The sequence below is a fragment of the Corvus kubaryi genome, unplaced genomic scaffold (genome assembly GCF_017639235.1).
Source record: "Corvus kubaryi isolate FWS band 111438036 unplaced genomic scaffold, C.kubaryi_AGA036_p1.0 37285, whole genome shotgun sequence".
NCBI classification, from domain to species: domain Eukaryota; kingdom Metazoa; phylum Chordata; class Aves; order Passeriformes; family Corvidae; genus Corvus; species Corvus kubaryi.
In genome coordinates, this window is record NW_024581089.1 from 1,061,818 (window position 1) to 1,082,092 (window position 20,275).

Sequence of the window (20,275 nt, forward strand, 5' to 3'; positions counted from 1 at the left end):
AAAGAGGGAGAATGGTCCTGAAATGCTGTCACTCCTGCTCGTCCAGCCCCACATGCAGGTCCTCAATGCTGTGCACCAAACCCAGGTGGTAACAACCAGCACCAGCCTGGTACAGACGTTTCCTGAATGTTTGGTCTTGGAAAGGGTAAAGTGCACACTGACAATGGTTGTGCTATTCCCCAACTTTTGTGAAAGCAAATTCCATGTAATCCCAATGTCAACATTGTCAATGACCCTATCACTGGTAAATAGAGTCAGGGAGGCTGAGGGAGCCCCATTTGGCAAGGAGATGGGAGGTCTCTGTTACTTTTTCCCACAGCCCTGGGCAGATGAGGGGAGCAGATAGAGCTGCTTTTCATCAGCCAAGAGAGGGCCCCTAAAAGAGATTAAAGGGAAGAAACAGTCAGGGATCTTGGAGAAGAAAAGATGCAAGACAAAAAGATGGTAGAAAACAGAAAACCTTTGGGGGAACTTTAACTCTTGGCCGGAAGGCAGCAAAGCAATTTCATGTAAGGAACCTGCTTTTTAAATTCCTGCCCTGGTATTTAACACCTACAAATACCTTGTGTGGGATTTCTAACAACTGCGTTCTGCATCTTTGAGCTTTCCTGCCTTCAAACTCTTGACCTTTATTCTAAAGCAAAGGTGAGAGGTCTGTCTTCCCTGTTGCATAATTCACTAAACCCAGTTATGTTTGAAATTAGCATGTGGGTAAGGTAAAACCTGGAATAATGTAATGGACTATTGCAGAGAAAAATATATATCCTTCAAGGATGAATTCAACATCTCAGCTCAGAAATTTGATCTTGATCGGTTATAATGACAATTGTTTACCAAAAAAAAGGAACAAAAAGGAAGTGAGGTGACCTCAAAGGTTAGGAATCATAGAATGGTTTGGGTTGGGAGGGACCTTAAAGCCCATTAAGTCCCACCCCTGCCATGGCAGGGACACCTTCCACCATCCCAGGCTGCTCCAAGCCCCAGTGTCCAGCCTGGCCTTGGGCACTGCCAGGGATCCAGGGGCAGCCACAGCTGCTCTGGGCACCCTGTGCCAGGGTCTCGCTGTAAGGAATCCACAACTTGCACCTCTGCCAGCCCCAGCAGCACCTCCACTGCACTCCAGCAGCACTCCGTGGTCCTCACCTCATCACTTTGGTAGTCCAGGTGCCCCATCCCTGACTCGTGTGGGTGACCCCGATTTCTGTGCCCCCCAAGCCCTCCAGGTGAGGCCAGGCAGGGGCTGCACAGCCAGGGCAGGGCACAGCTCCCTGCAGGGAGCCAGCTCTCCGCTGCTTAATTTCATTAGCCTGTAGAACAGGCTATAATTTGCTGAAATGATGATTAATCAAATCTTATTTTTCTCTAAGGCAGCTAATGGACAGCCAGTTAAGTGTCTCAGTAATTCTGAAATAACAAAGGAATACTCATGGAGCGACAAGCACCAGCTATTTAACAGCACAGCCTGGCAGTGGCAGCCAGCCTGCCTGGAAGGGCAGGAGGTGCTGACCACCAAGTCCTTTCACCCACATCATCCCAAAACCACCTTTTTTTTCTTCCCACTTCAGATCACCACCATCACCCCATCCTCCCTGCTTGCTCCCAGGCCTTTGTGCCCACTGGTGCGGAGGGCCAGGGAGCCCTCATGGGGCCAGGGGATGGGGTGCCCAGGAGATGGGGTGCCCAGGGGCCAAGGGATGGGGTGCCCAGGGGATGGGGTGCCCAGGGGATGGGGTGCCCAGGAGATGGGGTGCCCAGGGGATGGGGTGCCCAGGGGCCAGGGGATGAGGTGCCCAGGGGCCAGGGAATGGGCTGCCCAGCGGATGGGGTGCCCAGGGGCCAGGGGATGGGGTGCCCAGCGGATGGGGTGCCCAGGGGCCAGGGGATGGGGGGCCCACGGAATGGGGTACCCAGGGGATGCCAGGGGATGGGGGGCCCAGGGGATGGGGGGCCCAGGGGATGGGGTGCCCAGGGGATGGGGTGCCCAGGGGATGGGGGCCCAGGGGATGGGGGGCCCAGGGGATGGGGTGCCCAGGGGATGGGGGCCCAGGGGATGGAGGGCCCAGGGGATGGGGGGCCCAGGGGATGGAGGGCCCAGGGGATGGAGGGCCCAGGGGATGGGGTGCCCAGAGGCCCCCCCAGCACTCCCCCACCGAGCTGGAGGAGCTGGGCACCCAGGGCCTGCCAGTTCCATCGGGCAGCCGCCGCCTGTCTCGTGGCTCTGTTCACATCCTTTCCAGACTCCAAACAAATCCATGACTGATTTGTTTTGATCATATAAATCAGGGTAAGATTAAGAGGCATAAACACAACTTAGTGCAGTACCCAAAAAGCAAGGAATGACATTTTTTACAAGAATCCATAATCTTGTTTTTTGAAGTATTTCTTCAGTGGGAATTGTGTTGGAGCAAAGAATGCAAAACCTAGTAGCTTCCAAGAGGGGGTCATGTGAAATTACTCTATTTCAAGATTTTTCCAAATCACTAACATTTTGATTCTGAATGTATTTGTAAGAATATGCCAAAAAACATCAAACCAGTCAATTTTTTTTTTTTTTTTGCAGTTTGTAGCTGTCTCCTTTTTTTCCAGGTCTTAAAAAATGTTTTTGTAGAGAACTTATGTCATTTCTGTAGAAACTTCTGCAATCCAAAATGACATTGCATTTTTTTTCAAGTAAAAAGCAAGCCTCCCAATAAAGAACAAAGAACATCCTTTGTTTCAGACGAAGAATTTCAGGAGAAACCACAAAATGTTCAAGCAAAACATTAAACATTTGATTTTCCACCCATTTTGCCAACAGTCTAAGTTTTCCCATACTTCTAATATCAGTGTCAATAAGGAGGGGAGGAGACAGGAGGCAGGTCAGATGGATGACTACAACTTAAAAGCTGTTAATTAAATAAAGATGAAAACAGGGTATTTTGCAGAAAGCATTTTTCTTCTTTGACTTGGCTTTTCTTTTTAATGAGGAAACAAGACCTGCTTAATTTACCCATCAGGAAAAAACAGCATTGAGGAAAAACCAGAAGTTGTTATTCGTGTTATTACAGAAACCCTGGGCTCTGCTCCTGGGCACACCCAGCTCTGCAGCCACCCTCATCACCAACCCCAGTGTCATGTCCTTTGTCCGGCCCAAACATTCCTGGTGGCAGATGTTATTTAGGCTCTTTAAATGAGTTTTAGAAAAGCAGGCTAAAAACCAAATGGAAACATTTCATTTTGAACCCAGTGGAGATTATTTGAAACACACACACGCTTGCCTGACACACTTCACTGCCCATTTTCACAGAATGGTTTGGCTCGGAAGGGACCTGAACATCATCTAGATCCAGCAGAATTATGGAGTTCAAATTCCCAGTTAGTGGGAGTTTTCCCAGTGCAAAGACACCCCCCAACTGTGGCAGCACATGGGACTTCAGCTGCATGCTAGAGTGCCACAATGCCCAGCACTGCACAGACACACAACCAGGGCTGTTTATACGCTCAGAGACAAGCGACCCCGAACTACAGAAATGTCACCAAGAATTAAATACATGAGCTGTCTGCTCTAGACATATGCTTCATCTTCATGGCAAACATCATAAAGTGCTGATTTACTTTTTTAATCGTTGAAGAAAGAGAGATTTTAGTAAATTTAAGTATACCCCAGTGAGTTTCCTTCTTGATTACCAGCATCTTACTTCAGTCTATTTAAATGCAGGAGTAGAAGTGATGCACTCAAGTTAACCTGTTTGCCCAGACTGGAGAGACATTATTAAATGTTCTTGTTCTTTTACACATCCTAAATATTCAGACACTTGCAGCACCCCAGGGTATAGTGTGCTATGTCAACACCTTGAGAAGAATGCAAACATCTTAATAAAAGTGAGGAGAGATTGCTTATCGTGCACTCTTGTGTTAACATCTGCATTTTACAAAAGCTCTGAATTATTACACACACTTTCCACAGGACATATCCTCCTGGATATGCAGGCAGCCATGCCAGGAACCAAGCAGCGTGTCAGAAAGCAGACTGCATTTTTGGTTCTGCTCTCAAGGCAAATGAATGTTTCGGAGCATTCTGCAGTTCCCCTGAGCAGAGCCATTTACTACACTTACCAGCCCAGAACTGAGGGGTAAAGCCCCCAAATCAATCTGCTCTGTATCTCATTATATCCTTTCCAAATGGCCATCCACGTTTTATACATTAATCATACCCAAGATCATACTTTCAGGATCATCAGGCTGGATGTTGTATTGACTGTATGACAGAGCTCCACGCAGGAGGCAGATTAGATTAGGAGAACGTGACGTGCTACCAAATGTAAGTGTTCTGGTTCTGAAAACTGAGTAAGTAAAAATTAGCCTCCACAGGCCTGGCACAGCAGCTCAATCCAAGAAGTTCTCTTCACTACTGACCCCTCTGGGCTGTGACAGCCCTGGTGCCAGTCCCTGCCCTGGGCTGTGCTGCTGAGGTGCCCCCAGCAGCCTGTGGTGTGGCACACCAGCCCAGCTCCTTCAGGTGCCCCCGATTCACTTCAGGAAAGAAAGAGACAAACCCGAAAGCCAGCAGGATTATCTTCAATAGTCTAATTAGTGTTTTGAGATAATCCACTTGGTTTTGTCTAAAGCAAATTAGGAAGTGCTCGTGGGAACTGTGCAGGGGCAGTGACCAGCACAGCCCAGAGCAGGGGAGGGCTGGCAGTGGTCAGTGGGGTCAGATATCTGCACAAGCTGCCCACCCTTGACCCCGGGCTCAGGGGCTTTCAGGAGGTGCACGCCAGGTCCAGTAACTCTGCCCAGTAGAGCTGCTACCACCTTCTATGCCAACTCCATTTAGAGTCAGCAACACACTTAGTAAAACAAAACTAGATTAAAAATAAAACAAAATTGGGCTTTGCTATCAAAACTAAAATCTGGCAGCCTGTTCTCATGCAAAATCCTTCACAAGTGATACATTTGTGGAGGACAGCTGGAATAAATCCATGACATTTAATGACATACTAAAAGCAAACCTTGAACAAACAACTTTAAATCATTTGAAATACTACTGTGAATAGATGAAACCTTGCAGCGCTCACATGTTACAATAATTAATCGTTTCTAAACAGCGGAGTTTAATTATTTTTTAAAAAATCATTTTCAGAAGCGTTTTTTTTTCCCCATTCCAGACATATATGTAAAGTAGCACTCTCCTGTGAAAAGGTTTCACTCCAGAGTTTTAAATGTATTCTCTCATTCTGATCTGATTCATGACACCAGCAAAAGAGCTTTTCCAGCTTTCACCCTAATGTTTTTTATACGTAACCTCGCCTCCAAAGCCCAGGCACAGCACAGCAAAGCAACAGTCCTAGAAGCTGTTTCTATGAAACACTTCAAATGTGATTGTCACAGAAACTCAGACAACAAATTGCCTTGTAATTTAAACAGGAATTTAGATCCCACAGGCATCCCCTAAACCTCTGTCTGTGCATATCCAGTATCATCTTCAATGGCTCACAAATGCTCAGGCAGAAGAACAGGTCTGTCCTCCACGGGTGAAAGAGCTGTTCAATAGGAACCTCACAGATGCCCTGAAGGATTCCAGCTGGCCCCACCAGCGACCTGTGGAATTTGCCAGAAGGAACAGCGATGAGCTGGGGGACAGGTACCAACCTGAGATGATTTAGGACAGCACAAACGGAGTGTAAGGGGCACATCTTAAGCTGCCCCTGGCCAAATGGCCCAGCTCTCATTAAGTGAAGCCTGGGGGACAAGCAGACGGTGTCTCCTGGCCGTGGCTACGGCAGGAGTTGGCTAAGGACCAGCAGCTGGCTGGTAGTCCCCTACCACACGTCTGGCAGCAGGGACAGAGGGAACATTCACTGTGCTAGTGCAGACTCAGCTAATTTAAGTCAAAAACAAAGCTGGTTTGAGCTAACCTGGCTGGATTTGCAGTGAGGTGGATTAAGAACACCCATAAGACCCCTTCTGCCAGCTCTGGTGGGGATATAATCTTTGCTGGTTGTATTTTCTATTTCCAAAATGTCATGTATGCCTGCCCCAGGAATTGTTTTCTCTCTCTCCCTCCACCACCAGTCTAGACAAAACTGCATTAAGATCCTTTCTTGACTTACGTGTACAGGTGTAAGGGGTTAGCAGTTACTAAAAGGTTTTGTGGATACAGGAAAAAATGAGCTCCTTGTCTCCAAGGTATTCTCAGCGAATAGAGTCAGGAGCAAAAACTAGAACTAAACTAAAAGAAGTTTCATGCCAAGGATCACAAGAAAAAAAAAAAAATGAAGAAAAAAAAGCAATTCCTACCAAAATAGGCAGAAAGTCTGTGAGGAGTGAAGGGCACTTCCTGAGCCCTCATGGCACACAGAGGAGCGTGTGGGGTGCTCGCTGGTGGCTGTTCCTGTGGGGTGCCCCGAGCCCAGCCCCAGCCCAGCCGCTGCCCGAGCAGCTGTGCCACGCCGCGCTTCCCACGCTCCCTCCAGCTCCGCATTCCTGGCACCGGGCAGGCGCTCCCTGCCTGCCTCCATTCATAAAAAGGAGACCATGCTGAGGAAAGCCACAGGCTCCACTGCACCCAGGCAGAAATGGCAGTGACATCCCCGCTCCAGCAGTGGCTTCCCCGGCCGGCCCGACGCGGCGAGCCGCGAGGTCACATCTGGATGGGGAAGGCAGTGCATCAGTGACAGGGCTTAAACAACTCCCTGCCTCTGGATCCAAGCCACAGAGCTCATTAGCAAACAGGACAGACAGGAATGTACGTCTGCCTTAATGCAAACCAAGAGGTGTAATTAACATGGCTTAATTTCCATGAATAATACGTTAGGTTTGTAACACACAATAATGAAAACGTAACTCGAAGGGTCTGGTCTTGCTCTGGTCATGTTGAGCAGCAGGAGGAGGAGTGGCCAGGCCACAAGCAAGCTGCATTTCTTCATACCTAAGTGGGACATGTTTGCTTCGACAGTTTGATTTCCAACAAAAAGACCACAATAACATAAGCAGGAGAAAACAAAGTACTTTTTGGAAAGCCCCTTTCCAAGTCTCTTTTGTTTAACTCCTGATCTATATGAACATGGAATTGGAAAGGACTTCTTGGGATATTAAATACAGGCCCCTGTTATTAAAGGCAACATGTCACTTCCAGCAGAAAGAAAGGTTAATGTTATGCCAATGAGCTGGAAGGAAATCCAAATTTCAAATGCCAGAGAATGGGGGGAAAAGCTAAACAAAAGTGAATGCATGAGCCCATATCATGAGATCAGAGCCTTATTCTAAACACATGGGCTGGTGGCACATCGAAGAGGAGATAAGAGGCACAATAATTAAGAGTCAGGGTTCTTTCTGTCACTAGGGATCTGCATACAACTAAGAAAAACACCTCAGCACGCTCAGCCCTGGGACAGAGGAGGAAGGGGAGCTCCCAGGGCACTGTGAGGCCACCTGAGATCACAGTGGCCCCAAGATCAAAGGCTCATGGAAGAGGCAGCCAGGTCCTAGCCAGCAGCACTCTGGTTTCTCCTGCTGAACAGCCAGAAGGCAGCCACAGGAAAGCATGTGCCCACTGCAAGTCTTTCAGCAACCACCAAAAATCTCTGGAGAATGTAAGAGACACCTTCTGGTTTTGCCAGAAGCAGTTAAATCCCACCTTGTACCCACAAACTGTGGGAAGAAACTCCCAGGCATGGAAACATTTCCAAAGAACGGTTTGAAAGAGAAGACCAACCCTGTAAACACTTGTCATCTCCCTGGATTAAGGAGAGAAGCAGCAGAGAGAGGCATGGTTGGCAGGAAGCTTGGTTTGGTTCACATGGGATGCAAAATCTGAGGGCACAGGGATGGGGGGAGGGACAGCCAAGGTCCCTCCCACACCCAACAGTCTCCATGCAGCCTGTGAGAACTCAGTCACCAGACACTACAGCAATGAGAGCAACAGGAGCTCTTAGAGGTTCCAGTACACACAAAAAAGGCACAAAATCATGGAATGAAAGCAGCCCGGAGAAGGGCTGTAACTGCTCTGCTCCTGCAGATCCAGAGGAAGGGACATCCGCAGTGCTGGAGGGGCTCTGGCAGCATGGAAACCCCAGCAGCGTCCCCTCCTGTCACTGAGGAACTGTCCAGCAGCCTCCATCCCAGCCGGGGACAGCCCTGCAGAGGATGCCATGGATGCCATTTCCTCCCTGCGCTGCTGCTCCGTGGCAATCCACCCCTGAGCCCCAAGAACCTGACCGGGGTGCTGCTCACACACATGCAGGAGTAAAGCTACACTCAGCAGCGCTCTGGTCGGGCCTCCTGTGAGCTCACAAGCCTCTTGCAGTGGGCCAGCTGATCCTCAGCCACACTCACCCCCAGCCCCCAGAGATGGGGCTTGCTGTAGCTCTCCCACGAGCGCACGCCAGAGCGGGACAGAAAGGGCTTTGTTTGGAATGTCATCTTTAACGCCACCAAGCACTGTGGGACTCTCTGCCCATCACCACCTCCCAAAGGCCACCTACGCTCAGCACACAAAGCTGCAGAACACCATTTCTTCCAGCTTCAAGCAGATCAGCTAAATTTAGAAGTGTCTAATAGCACATGATCACCTCATGCGACTGGAAAGGTATAAAATGGATGGATAGACAGATGGACAGGAAGAGAGATCTCGTCAATTACAAAAACTGATTTAAACTAAAAGAAAACCAGTTTTCCTAGTATTTATATACACTGCAAGGCTACTGTTTACTTATTATTTTTCCCACTTGCAGAGTAGCTTGCTGCAGTCCCACAGAAGTGGAATCCCCGAAGATTCCACTTCCAGGGCTGAAGAGCTCCATGGCTTTGCCATCAGTTTCTTGTCTTTAGTGGAGAAGTTAAAGCTCTAGCCACTACACTAAACTCAATAAATCCTGCTCAGAGCGTTGCCTTCGTGACAGAATACATTGATGCAATTAAAATAACATGGCTCTCCAAGAGTAACGCAGCACTGGGAAAGCTTTGCCAACAAAGCAATGCCAATTAAGAGTGTGATTTTTGGATGATATTTTTAGGCCAACATCAGCCCTATTAATGCGGGTAGAACTGTCTTCAAAGTGATTTTGAAGGTCCAGCTGACTCCACTTGGGAAAAGAACCAGTTAAAAGACTGGGTTTTGGCCTCTATAGCCTCCATTCTGTCATTAGGGGAAAATCTTTCATAATAAAACTAATTTCATCCATTCCACTAGTAAGGGTGGTTTGTGTCCAAAATCTTCTCAGATAATTTTACGCCTATTAACTGTATACCATGAGCTGTAGTTTTTGTTGTTAAATGCCATGAGTTACAAGTAAAGCCACGTTTATGGGATGTGCCCATAGCCTCCGCTTGCAACTGAAAGGACCAGGATGCCTAAAGCAAAGATGTGTCCTGAGGAGGAGCAGGAAAGGAGAGAACTCAGGTGCTGATAGTCTGTCAGAAAACCACACACACTCCCAACACCGCCCCTCTACTCATCGCCCGCGGGTGCAAAGAAGCCAAACTCGGTGCTGATATAACCTGGCAATAACAGCAACCTTCCCTTCCAAAGAAAACCAAGGGTTTACAGAGAAAACTCGGTACCAGTGGGGCACACGCGAGCTCAAAGGCCCTTCCTGCAGGTGTTACAGCCCGTGTGCCCAAACCCTCCTCCCCTGACCTCGCTCCCCGCGGGCGGCTCAGCTCGGGGCGACCGACAGGCTCCTGCACCAGCGCTTGAGCGACAAGGGAAGAGATAAGTGAGGGGAGGCGTGGGGGCAGAGAACCGGCTGCCTTTCGCTCAGCCCTGAACACACCGAGTGATTCTGTGCCGGGAGCTCGATTTCTCCACTGATCCCACAAGCCTGGTCCCCCAAAGTTCCCCAGCACATCCCTCCCCGGTGCCCCCGACCCTCCCCGGCACAGCGCCAGCTCCATTTAAACGCTGCTCGCTCCAGAAATCCGAGCATACCAGCAAAGGCAGGCAGAGAGCGCTTTTCTTAGCTGTGCCATATACTTTCCCCTCTTCCTTTCGAACTTCCCATTGGTTTTCGCTCGGCTCACGGGAGGCGAGCAAGCCTGCCCGACTCGGTGAACGCGTTTATGGAACAATCTCGGCAGCTCTCCCCCCAACGCCAAATGACATTTGCTTTGCAAACACTCCCACCGCCCCGCGGGCTGCTCTCGCCTCCACCCAGGGACTTGTTTTCAATAAAGCAACAGCTCTGAAACATCCACAGCAACTTTTTTTCCTTTGACAATTTGCCACTTTCAAACTAACAGAAAAAAATAAAAAAGGAGAAAGAAGAGGAACAGCGCAAGGAAATACCCGCGTATTTGTCCCGGTAGCCGCGAGAGGGCTTTGAGTCGAGGGGCTGCAGCGGGCTCCGCTCCGCTCCGCCGGCTCCGGGAGCGGCCCGGGACCCTGGGCCGGGGCTCCGCGGGGCACAGCGGGGCCGTGCCCGGGGCTCCGCGCCCGCGCTGCCGCCGCACTTACCGGGCCGCCGCCGCCGCGCTGCTCCGCTCCGCTCCGCGGGGAAGGGGCCGCGGGACCCCGGGAGCCGGAGGGAGGGGCCGGAAAGCTGCGGCGGGGCCGAGCGGCGGCGGGGGGTTTGTCCAACCTGACACCGGCCGGGCGGACGGGCGGGGAGCCCCGGCGCCCCGGGCGGGCGGCGGAGCGCGGCCGGACACGCCGGGACAAGGAGATGGGCTGTGTGGGGAGGCTCACGGGGAGCGGAGCTGCCCGCAGACGGGCTCCTGGGGACCGCAGCTACAAAGACAAAAGGAAAAGCCGGGGGTGAGAGGTGAGCGCCGCGCCTGCCCTGGGGCCGGGGGGCCTCGCCTCCGGCTCTGCCCAGGTTAACCCCGCTCTGTCGACCAAAGGTGGCTTCGAATTTGTGCTACAAGAAGGGCTTTTCAAAATTCATTTTTGTCCCGCAGATGCTCACTGAGATCTGAGGAGCCCCAAACTCACCTCGCCCTCAGGGAAGCATTTGGTGATCGGATCCCGATCTGTTCAGCGAGACCGTTCGGCTGTCGTATGACAATAGCGGCTGTTTATAGAAACCCATCCTGGGATAAATTAGAGACAAGTCCCTGGGACGAACGAGGTCCCTGCAACAAACACTATGTCATCGGGAAAACATCCCTCCTCGGAGGGTCTCAGGAAGAACCGGGTGTGCTCCCTGCCAGACAGGGGCTGCGCTTGTGAGCTCAGGGGGCTCGGTCAGAGGGAGCCTCTTGCCCTGCATCGGGAGCTCTGGGACATCTCTCTGGGCACCAGGCTCGGCTTCCCCCTGCATTTCTGTCCCTTCAGGACAAGCTGTTTCCAGCCTGACTGTGAGGCCAGCCCCGAAGCTCTGTCCCTGGGGCAGGCAGCACTGAGACACGCAGCTGGGATGTTTTTACACTGCAGAGCTCCTCCATCTTCTCAGGCATTTGGTTATGGGAAGAAGAGACCTTGTTTGATGCTCACTGGAGCTATTGGCAGGACAGTTCTGCCCAAGCCTGCAGGGAAGAGCAGCAGGAGCGTGGCAGTGTCCCACCAAGGCCCCCCGTCCAGCCCGCAGCCGCACAGCTCTGCGGCACCAGCCAGCCCTGGCCCGGGCCATGGGGACAGCTGCAAACAGCTGCTGGAGGCACCAGAGCATCCATGGCCTGCCTGCCAGCTTTGCCGTTCCCAACAACCAAGGGATGCAGCAGAATCTGCTGCTGCAGTCAGAGGTGGTAGCTCCCTACAGTGCTTGGTCACCTTCCTCCTTCTTCTCTTCCTCACTGCAAACTCAGCCTGGCCCAGTGTAGGGCACTGAAAATGCAATATTGTGAAAAAACTTTGGAGCTGGCCCTGGCTCTCAACTCCCATTCACAAGGAAGACTGAAGTCTGCACAGACAAAATGTGCATACAATTAGGGGAGAGTAGCAGGGTAAGAGTTTCCATTTCTGAAATGTGGTATCCTGTCTCCAACACAGCCAGTGCTTGGGAAAGTGGGACTGTCTTATTGTGTGATGCTGCAGTGGATGTGGGAAGGGTCCTGCCGATTGCTGCTGGGCTCCCCGAGGGATGGACCAGCTACACAGAATCATTGTGTAACTTTAGCCAGAGAGAAAAAGGCTATTTACTTTGTAAGCAAACAGTCAACCCTCCCAAAGTGTTCCTACACAGTCTTGAATTTCATCTGGAGAAAAAAATGAAAGCATAGGAAGACCAGAGGACTCTGATTTCTCTCTACCTCTGTGGAGGTGACCCTGTGGTTTGACCCTTGAGGTTTGTTGGAGCACCTTAGCAGGGGAGAGGTGTGGGGAAGTCGTGTGCAGGGTCTCTGTCTTGGCCTTGCTTTCACTCAATTTATCCAAGTAAAAAAAATAAAAAACTCTGTCTCTGAGCCATATTTTTAACAACCTGAGATCACTTAAAATATTTATCTTCGACTTCAAGTGATACTGAAGAACTAATACCTCCAGGATTTAATGCAGTGAGGGTAAATGGAAATATCCATCATTTCTGAATGAAAGAAAACTGACAGCATTGTCTGGGGACTGAAAGGATACGGCAGGTCGTGTGAATCCACACAAAGACAGGGCAGCCATGCTCATGGGTGGGATAGCACATGCCCACCCAGGGACTAGCTTTGGAAAGCAAAACTCTTTGGAAGTCTGACTTCGGGAGAAAAGTTTGGACTTGAATTCAGCCCTTTTTTGCATCTCCAACACTCCTGAAGCTCTGAGCTCTGCACTGTGCACCAAAGGGGAGAGGGTAGCACTGCCTCCTTCCAAGAGACAGGCAGGGAACCAGAGCACAGAGAAACCTCTGGACATGGGGTGGTTAATCCTTGACCCACTTAGAAACAACTTATTTTCCAAATAAAAGCCCCACAGAAGAGGAACCAAACCAGGAGAAGGAAGATGTGCCATTTTAAAATTCCAGAGCTGAGATTAAAAAAAAAAAAGTCTCTAGGGATTCCTAAACAACAATTTCCTAATTGCAGACCAGTGGGAACAACACCACCAGTGTCCTCTGCCCCTGTAAATTGTAGGAACTCTTTTGCCACATCTCTTCCATGACTCTCCCTTCCACGTAGCTCTAGCATTCCCACTTTAAAGTGGTGCTGCTCTGGTTCAACAGCCATGGAGCAGAGCAGACTCAGACTGAAATATTTGTTTGCGTGTCCTCATCCAACCACAGTTTTTCAGAATTTGGGAAGATGTCACAAAGCAACAGAAAACAATGCCTCCTTGGCCAAAGTCAGAGCACTCCACAGCACGCCTTTCAGTGCAGTGTATGGTTGAGAAACATAAGAAATGCACAGCTCACACAGGAAAAGCCTTCAGCAGATGTTGCTGCTTTAAAAAACCAGAGAGTCACTATTCTAGCACATTTCCTACAAGAGGAAATAGACTAGCTCAATCCAAACAAATCAGTCACAGTCTACATCGACTCTGAGCCCATGGAGAAAAGCTCACACCATTCTGGGGATTTCTGATCACCAGGACTTGTAAAGGTTTGCTGGGACCTGCACAGCAAAACTTGTAAAGGGAAAAGTCAAAGCAGCAGCTCACAGGAGAAGATTCCTGCAGTGTGAGAATCACCCACTCGAGCAGTTTAGGAGGCATCTCCCTTTCCTTATCATCAGCCAATTTTTCTGCAGGTGTTTGGTCACATTCACTCTCTGCTATACCCATTGAGTGCCCTGGGAGGAAATAAGGTGGTACATGTAAAACAGAGTAAAGCCTAATTCTTCAAGCCAGCAGCAAGTGTGCCTGACAGTGACTTGCCATTAATTTAATGTACTGGCAAGGCAAGAGCACTTACAAGCAGCATTTGATAAAGTATTCTTTCAGATTCTGGCATTTTACTGCCAGTGCCTGAGAAATGTACCCAAATCTAACATCAAAAGGCTTTTCAAGGGAAATAGCAGGAAAATTATCTTTATCTTGGAACCTGATTTGAAACTGCTCCTGGTTCTCAAACTTCTTCACCACTAGTAATTGATGGAATTCAGCACTCTGATGGCAGCAAATGTCACCTCAATGAGGAGCCTTCAGATGGCAAAGGCTGCAAAGACAGCCAGGGTGAGCCGTCCGTCTACCCCATGGCTGCAGAAACAGCCCCTCTGCCAGCGCTGGTTACCTTCCCTTTTGTCACAGGTAAAGCTCCCAAGAAACCCAAACCAAGCATGTCAGACACACTTTAGCTTGGACTGATTTCCAAATGTGCCGCAGAGGCTCAGATCTGACACAGGTGTGCAGGGAGCAGGCAGAGTGGTGTTTTTCCCCAGTCACCCCTGCTGGTATCTCCCGTTTCCTCCTGGCCATCCCAGTTCCTCTCACTGGAACCCTTGTACCTGAACATTTTGAGAGTGGGGAAGTTAAAGATGCAACTGAAACAATGAGTTTCTTCTTACTGTTTTCCCTTTTGAAACTGGTCAGTATTGACCTTGAAAGTTTTCAAAGAACAGATGAAGCTCTAGTTCTTTCTGTGGTGGATGAGCTGACTAATGCAGACTGTCAAAATCTACTTTAGATTTGTTGCAGCACGTTACATGCAGGTTGTAAACAAAACAAATATCCAAGATAAGAGTGACGGCCAGCAGGCTGCATCCCGTGAAGCCGCCCTCAGAGTCATGATCTGCATTATGATTCTGAAACACGCTGCTAATTTAGGAAGGATCAAGTATTGAAAAGCCATTTCAGCAGAACTTCACAAACATTTAAGGTTGCCAGCCAGGACCCAGAGCCCACGGGCTCTTTCTGTGTGGGCTCTTCTCGTGTGGTTTTTTGCACCCACGTCCAGCTCTGCTCCTCAGCAGGATCCTCTGAGGGTGCAGAGATCTGCCAGCACTGCTGGGTATGGCAGGGGGTGGGACACAGGAGAGACTCCAGTGGGAAAGCCAGAGGGGATACAGAGAGGAGGACGACAGCAAGCAGGGGGAAGTCTAGAAATTTGTAAAGGTGTCCTTCTGGCCCTGGATATTCCCACCTAGATTCCAGCTGCAAGTTCACCTCCCCTGTAACACGCTCCATTACCCACCCAAAATGAGTAGATTGTGTTTTCATCCCTGAAGTGAGATATGATTTCCATCTGCTATTTCTGCATTTCACTGCACGGGAAGTCTCATCTCCCAAGCTCTGCTTTGCTCTCTGGAGTTACCTGCTGCCTCTGCCCACTCACTGAGCTACCAGAGAATTGCCACAAACAGCAGCCCTTCAAAACCACTCGAATCATAAACAGGACTAGCTCTGTCTCATCTCCAGTGCTCACAAACACAGAGGGAAACACTGCTTGAGCCTCCCACAGTTCCCTGCTGTCCAGCAGGATCTCAGATCCCAGCAGCACCTCACATCACTCTGTTAACAGAGACTGGTGCTTTGCCTCATCCACTCCAACACTGGGCACTGCTCCGTCCTCACACACACGAGTCTGTCCTGAGCAGCAGCTGAGTGTGAGGGGCCTGCTGTAAGCCCAGCCAGGTGACACACGGGACAAAGGAGGGACTGTCACTGCTGCTGAGAGGCTTCCAGCTCAGCCCACACAGGCAGAGACCTGCTGCCAATGAGTGTGGGTCGATGGCAAGCTGGAAGGTACAGCAAGGTCCCATTTGACAAAGGAGTGCATAAACCCTTATAATTACTCGTCACAGATCATTGTTTTCCTCTGGTGAATGGCTTGAATAAAAACGTTTGCACTGAGGCCAAGAATGCAGGGTCTGAGCCCAAGTAACATCCTGCAATGGTAATAAATACCTACTACACAAATAAACCACCAGAATGCCTGTTTCCCCAGATGTCACAAAGTCACCCCATGCACAAGCTGCTCTTTGATGCTGCCTGCTATCCCAGCCGCAGGCTCACAGTGCCTCTTCCACAAGAAAACCAGTGTTCTGTTAAAATAAACCAATTGGGACAGAAACTAAAGCACTGTTACTGAATATGCAGTTATTGTCATTGCTACTGCATCACTTCTTCTGAAATGCAGATGATCCAAAGCAGAAAGTAAAACTGTGTTTTGACTGCTGTGGAAAACGGGTGACAGTCACCAAGTGCTGGCAGAGCTGCTCTCTGCTCCAGCCAGAATTAGAGGCCTCACATTAGAGGCTTTGCAAATTGGGTAAGGTGTGCAGCTAATAAAAACTTGAACCGGCCTGGAAAACTGATGATTAAATCTTGGAAAGCTGAAGGCCATGTGAGCTGGTTAGTTCTGACTTCTGCCGTGATGGGTCTCTAGCAACATGTGAAAGTTATCATCTCACGAGGCAAACATCGCTGTTGTTGGGCAGCACAGACACACAGCCAGCCAAGTTCTGAACAAAACCAGCTCAGGAGCCCCACAGGGACTATTTGGACATCTCATCCTGCACAAATATACCCAGTTCACACAAAATCATCTCAGTTCAAAGTTAAAAACGACTCCTAATGTGACCTGCTCTGGAAAACCCCACTGCGATGTTTCGTTTTCTTTTTTTCCACTGTAGCTGAAACTGCACCATTGGGGCTGGATCCATGCAGTAGGCATCCACATCCAGCACACACTTCCTTGCTGAATTTATGGATGCTGCTGTGCAGGAAAATAACAGGGCTGTAATACTATACAGCCCTGACTCGTTCATGCTCAAAGCCCAGCCCATGATTGCCTTGGACATGGCTCCCATCACCACTGAGGGGAATAGCTGACCCTATGAAACGCCCCTTTCACAGCTGTCTCCAGTTTCCCTCGTGAAATTTGGCTGGATGTTTACTTTGAGATTCAGAACACACATGTAAACTGTTTAGGGATATTCCTATATCCCTGCTTCTCGTTAAAAATGCCAGAGAGAATGAAAAATGTGGCCCATTAGTGTTATAACCATCAGAAGGAAAAAAAATAAATAAATAGAAAAAACCCCTGCAGTGAGGGTCTGGCCTGCAACAGCCCAGTCTGTTTCCCCAGCACGCTGCAGTTCCTGGGGAAGTGCTGCTCTGAAGAGGTTTTCAGGCAGCAGTGGGCAGATCCCTGCTGCCCACAGGTCCCACTCCGGTGGTCTCCAGCGTAAGCTGTGAACATCTCTGGGACAAAGAGAGGGTCATAGAGGAAATTGTGTTTGTTTATTGTTGGGTTTTCGTTGTCCTTAAGGTGAGATCTGGAAACTGGGATTACCAAAGCCCTGTGGTAGCTGCCCATCAGGACAGACCCACTTCCTTGTGCCACCTCAGGCTCTTGTGGAACAGTTCCACGCGGCCCCGTGTCCTCACACAGGGGTGAGGAGGATGCTGGAGTCACAGCTGAGCCCTGTGCAAACACTGCTCTCAGAGAAGGAAGGGGCATCTCCTTTTACCCAAATTTAACCCAAGGAGGAGAGAGGACTGCAAGGCTGCCGAGGGCCCTGATGGCAGTGGGGACCCCTCAGGGGGCTCCCCGTGCAGGAGGCTCTTCCTCCCACCCCAGCACCTCTGGGGCAGCCGTGTGGGGTCTGGGCTCCCCGGGGCACACCTGGGTGAGCCAGGGTGCCCTCGAGAAGTGCCTTGGCTCAGGGTAGGGGAGCAGGAACAATTAATGAAGGGAGAAGCCACCTCAGGAGGGAGGAATTTCTGCCCAGATCTCATGAGCCTCTCACCACGGGGCAGCTCCAGGCATGGAGAAGGGGACAAGGCAGGGCACAGCCTCCTGAGATGGAGGAATTGTATTTCCAGCACCTGCTGTATAAAGTAAGAGCAGTGGGAGAGCATGGCCTGGCTGGGGCAGGCGCTGGCGGGTTCCGCTCAGCCCCTCGGGGAGGCTGCGGCACCGCTGGGCTCAGGGAGCACAGAAAGGTTAAAATGCCACAGGGCTGTGAGGAAAAAAGTGTCAGAAACAGCCCACTGACACCCAGGAGAGAGGAGGGGCAAGGAAGGTGTTGTATGTTTTTGTTCCTGACCATCTCTGTTTTAATCAGCAATAAATTAAACTGGTTTTCCCCCAGACTGCAACGCTAACGCTTCTGTGACAGATCAGCACCACTCCCAGGGAAACTGGAAAAGACAATGAGTATTTCTCCCTTCAGCATGATCCACATAAAGTAGCACAAAACATAGTTACGAATTACTGCCTGGTGACATTTGTGATGAGAGTGGCCACAGCTCCTCACGGTCCCAGCTGAAGCCGTGCCAGGGCCAGCACCCTCCATCCCAGCGAGGGGATGCCCTCCAGGTGTGGGGAAATCCCTTCTCTACCTTACAAGGGAGCTCTGATGTTCAATCAGTGCTTGGGACCAGCTTGGAGACCCTCTGGAGCCAAGGAAAGGCACATTCCCATCCCCACGCCCAGGAACTGGTTTGCAGTAAGAAGCGTTCCAGTGGAACTTCCACAGTCTCCACAGGAGGCTCAGAAGGGCTACATTTAACCTTGCTGTTAGTTAAGAATTTTTATATCTTTTTATTTTAATGAGATTTATCTGTGTGCAAAGCACTTTGCAGAAAGAGTGTGTGGGTTTGAGGAGTGGGAGAGAGCTGTGAATAGATTCAAGTCCTTCAGCAATTACCAACAGTCTGCTCAAGATGTAAATTCATCCTTCTAGCTCTGAGGTCTTTGGAATGTGTGGAGACCTGAGCTGATACTGGCTTTTTTTTATTTTGTGTAGACCTTTATCTTCAAATAATAAACCAACACTTTGCCTTATGCAAGGCACTGAAGAGGGAGCAAAAATATCCCATATCACCTACATTCTTGTTATGTGGCATCAACACAGCATTTAATAAAAAGCATCTTGATATAATAATAAAGTTTGTTTTCCAAACAAAACTGTTGTTTGCCTAGAGTAATGTAAATTTGCAGTTCTCCTTTACACTTCACAGACGACGAGAGAAAAAGATTTTAGGATCTCCCCAAAGGAGAGATTTAATTGTAAAACAAAGCACTAAGGATGACATTTAGCTGAGGCTGTAAAGGCTACATTAATTAAAAAAGACTAAAACATATGGTGCACTTCATGAGGCTGGTTAATATGAGCTCCCAAACGGAACCTTTCTGGTGCGTGAGAAGAAACAGGAAAATGCAGCTACTCTCCTCTATCTCGAACCATAAAAAAAGCCTTTGCTGTAGTCCTGATGAAGCAGGAATGACACTCCCATCTCAATTCACTTATTCTGGAGGAGAGGGATTTCCTTTCACCTGCTAAGCAAGATATGAGCAACTGCTGTGATCTATGAATGCATTTACAGTATGATATGAGGGAAGGAAGTTGTCATTAGTGGCCTGTAATGAATGGCCTGTCAGCTGATGCCAGCTCAGGATAGTGCCACACTTCTGGGAGAAGTGTCTGATAAGCAACACTTACGTCACCCTTGGAGCACCCTCCCTAATCCCCAGTGCAGGGTCATATTTCAGTGATTAGAAGAGCACTGTGGACCACAAGGAACTCTTTGGAGCAGGCCCTCCACAGGCACCGAGCTGGAGATGTTGCAATGTGGTCGAATCCCAAAACAGCAGAGATAGAAACAAAACAAACACAGACCACAACAACAACTTGTGTAATCAGATCATACAGAGAAGCTGGGAGCCAAGTCCCTGGCTGGTGCTAACCAGCACAGCTCTTTCTACACTCAATTTCTCCATTTTGGGTTCAGTTATCTTTATTTCACAGCTTTAAAGCTCTACCTTACCACTTCAACATACAGAAAGTCTCTAAACACTGGGCTACCAGCCTGAAACCGTGTTTTGTGAAAATCTCTGCTCAGTTGAAACCCACAAAAGTCTTTTCCAAACATTTCCATCTTCTGCTGCTGTGGGTGCACACAACTTGGCCGGGTGTAGGGTCTGTTTCTGACAGTGTGTCCGTGCTGCCATCCAGTTCGGCCCTCCAGCTGAGAGGGCACCAGCAGCTGAACTGAATCTGATGGGTGTTCACAGCTTTTTGCCTTTCAGGAAGATAGTCCAAAAGGAAACCAAGGAAAAGGGTGTCTCTTTTCTTTCTGTTCCCTGAAAGGGTGGTCAGAAAAATCAGGGTATCAGCAAAAGGCAAAAATACATATATATGACAAGAAAATCAGGTAAGCAAACACATCTGACCGCCCTTGAGCCAAACATTATTTAGCACCCTCAGCTTCCTCCTATAACCCAAGCATGTGATAAATTGGAGAATCACAGAATGTCTGGGGTTGGAAGAGACCTTAAAGCCTGTCTGTTGGCCCCAAACTCACAATTCAGTCACTTAATCACAAACAGCAGCACCCACGAGCCTGTGCTGCCGTAGCCATGCTCGGTGCAAGGGCAGCCTCTCTGCAGGCAGAGGGGCTGCTCCACCCCACACAAACACTCAAAGCAGCACGTTCAAAGGGAAGGAGAGGAATTTTGGCACATTTTCCCAGGAGGGAAGCCTGAAGCTTGTA

At 49.5% G+C, this 20,275-nt stretch overlaps 1 protein-coding gene across 3 annotated transcripts in view; it reads right to left on the reverse strand.

The window, feature by feature from the left end:
* The window catches only part of FBLN2 (fibulin 2), a 95,601-nt gene extending 84,438 nt beyond the window's left edge, over nucleotides 1–11,163 (reverse strand). Inside the window, exon 1 of one of the 3 annotated variants that reach the window (XM_042026659.1) lies at nucleotides 10,913–11,163. The gene's annotated coding sequence lies outside the window, so the exon portion shown is untranslated. Of the gene's footprint in view, nucleotides 1–9,910; nucleotides 10,007–10,435; nucleotides 10,505–10,912 lie in introns of those variants that run through there. The other 2 variants (XM_042026660.1, XM_042026661.1) reach the window with 2 other exon arrangements.
* Between the last annotated feature and the right edge of the window lie 9,112 nt (nucleotides 11,164–20,275).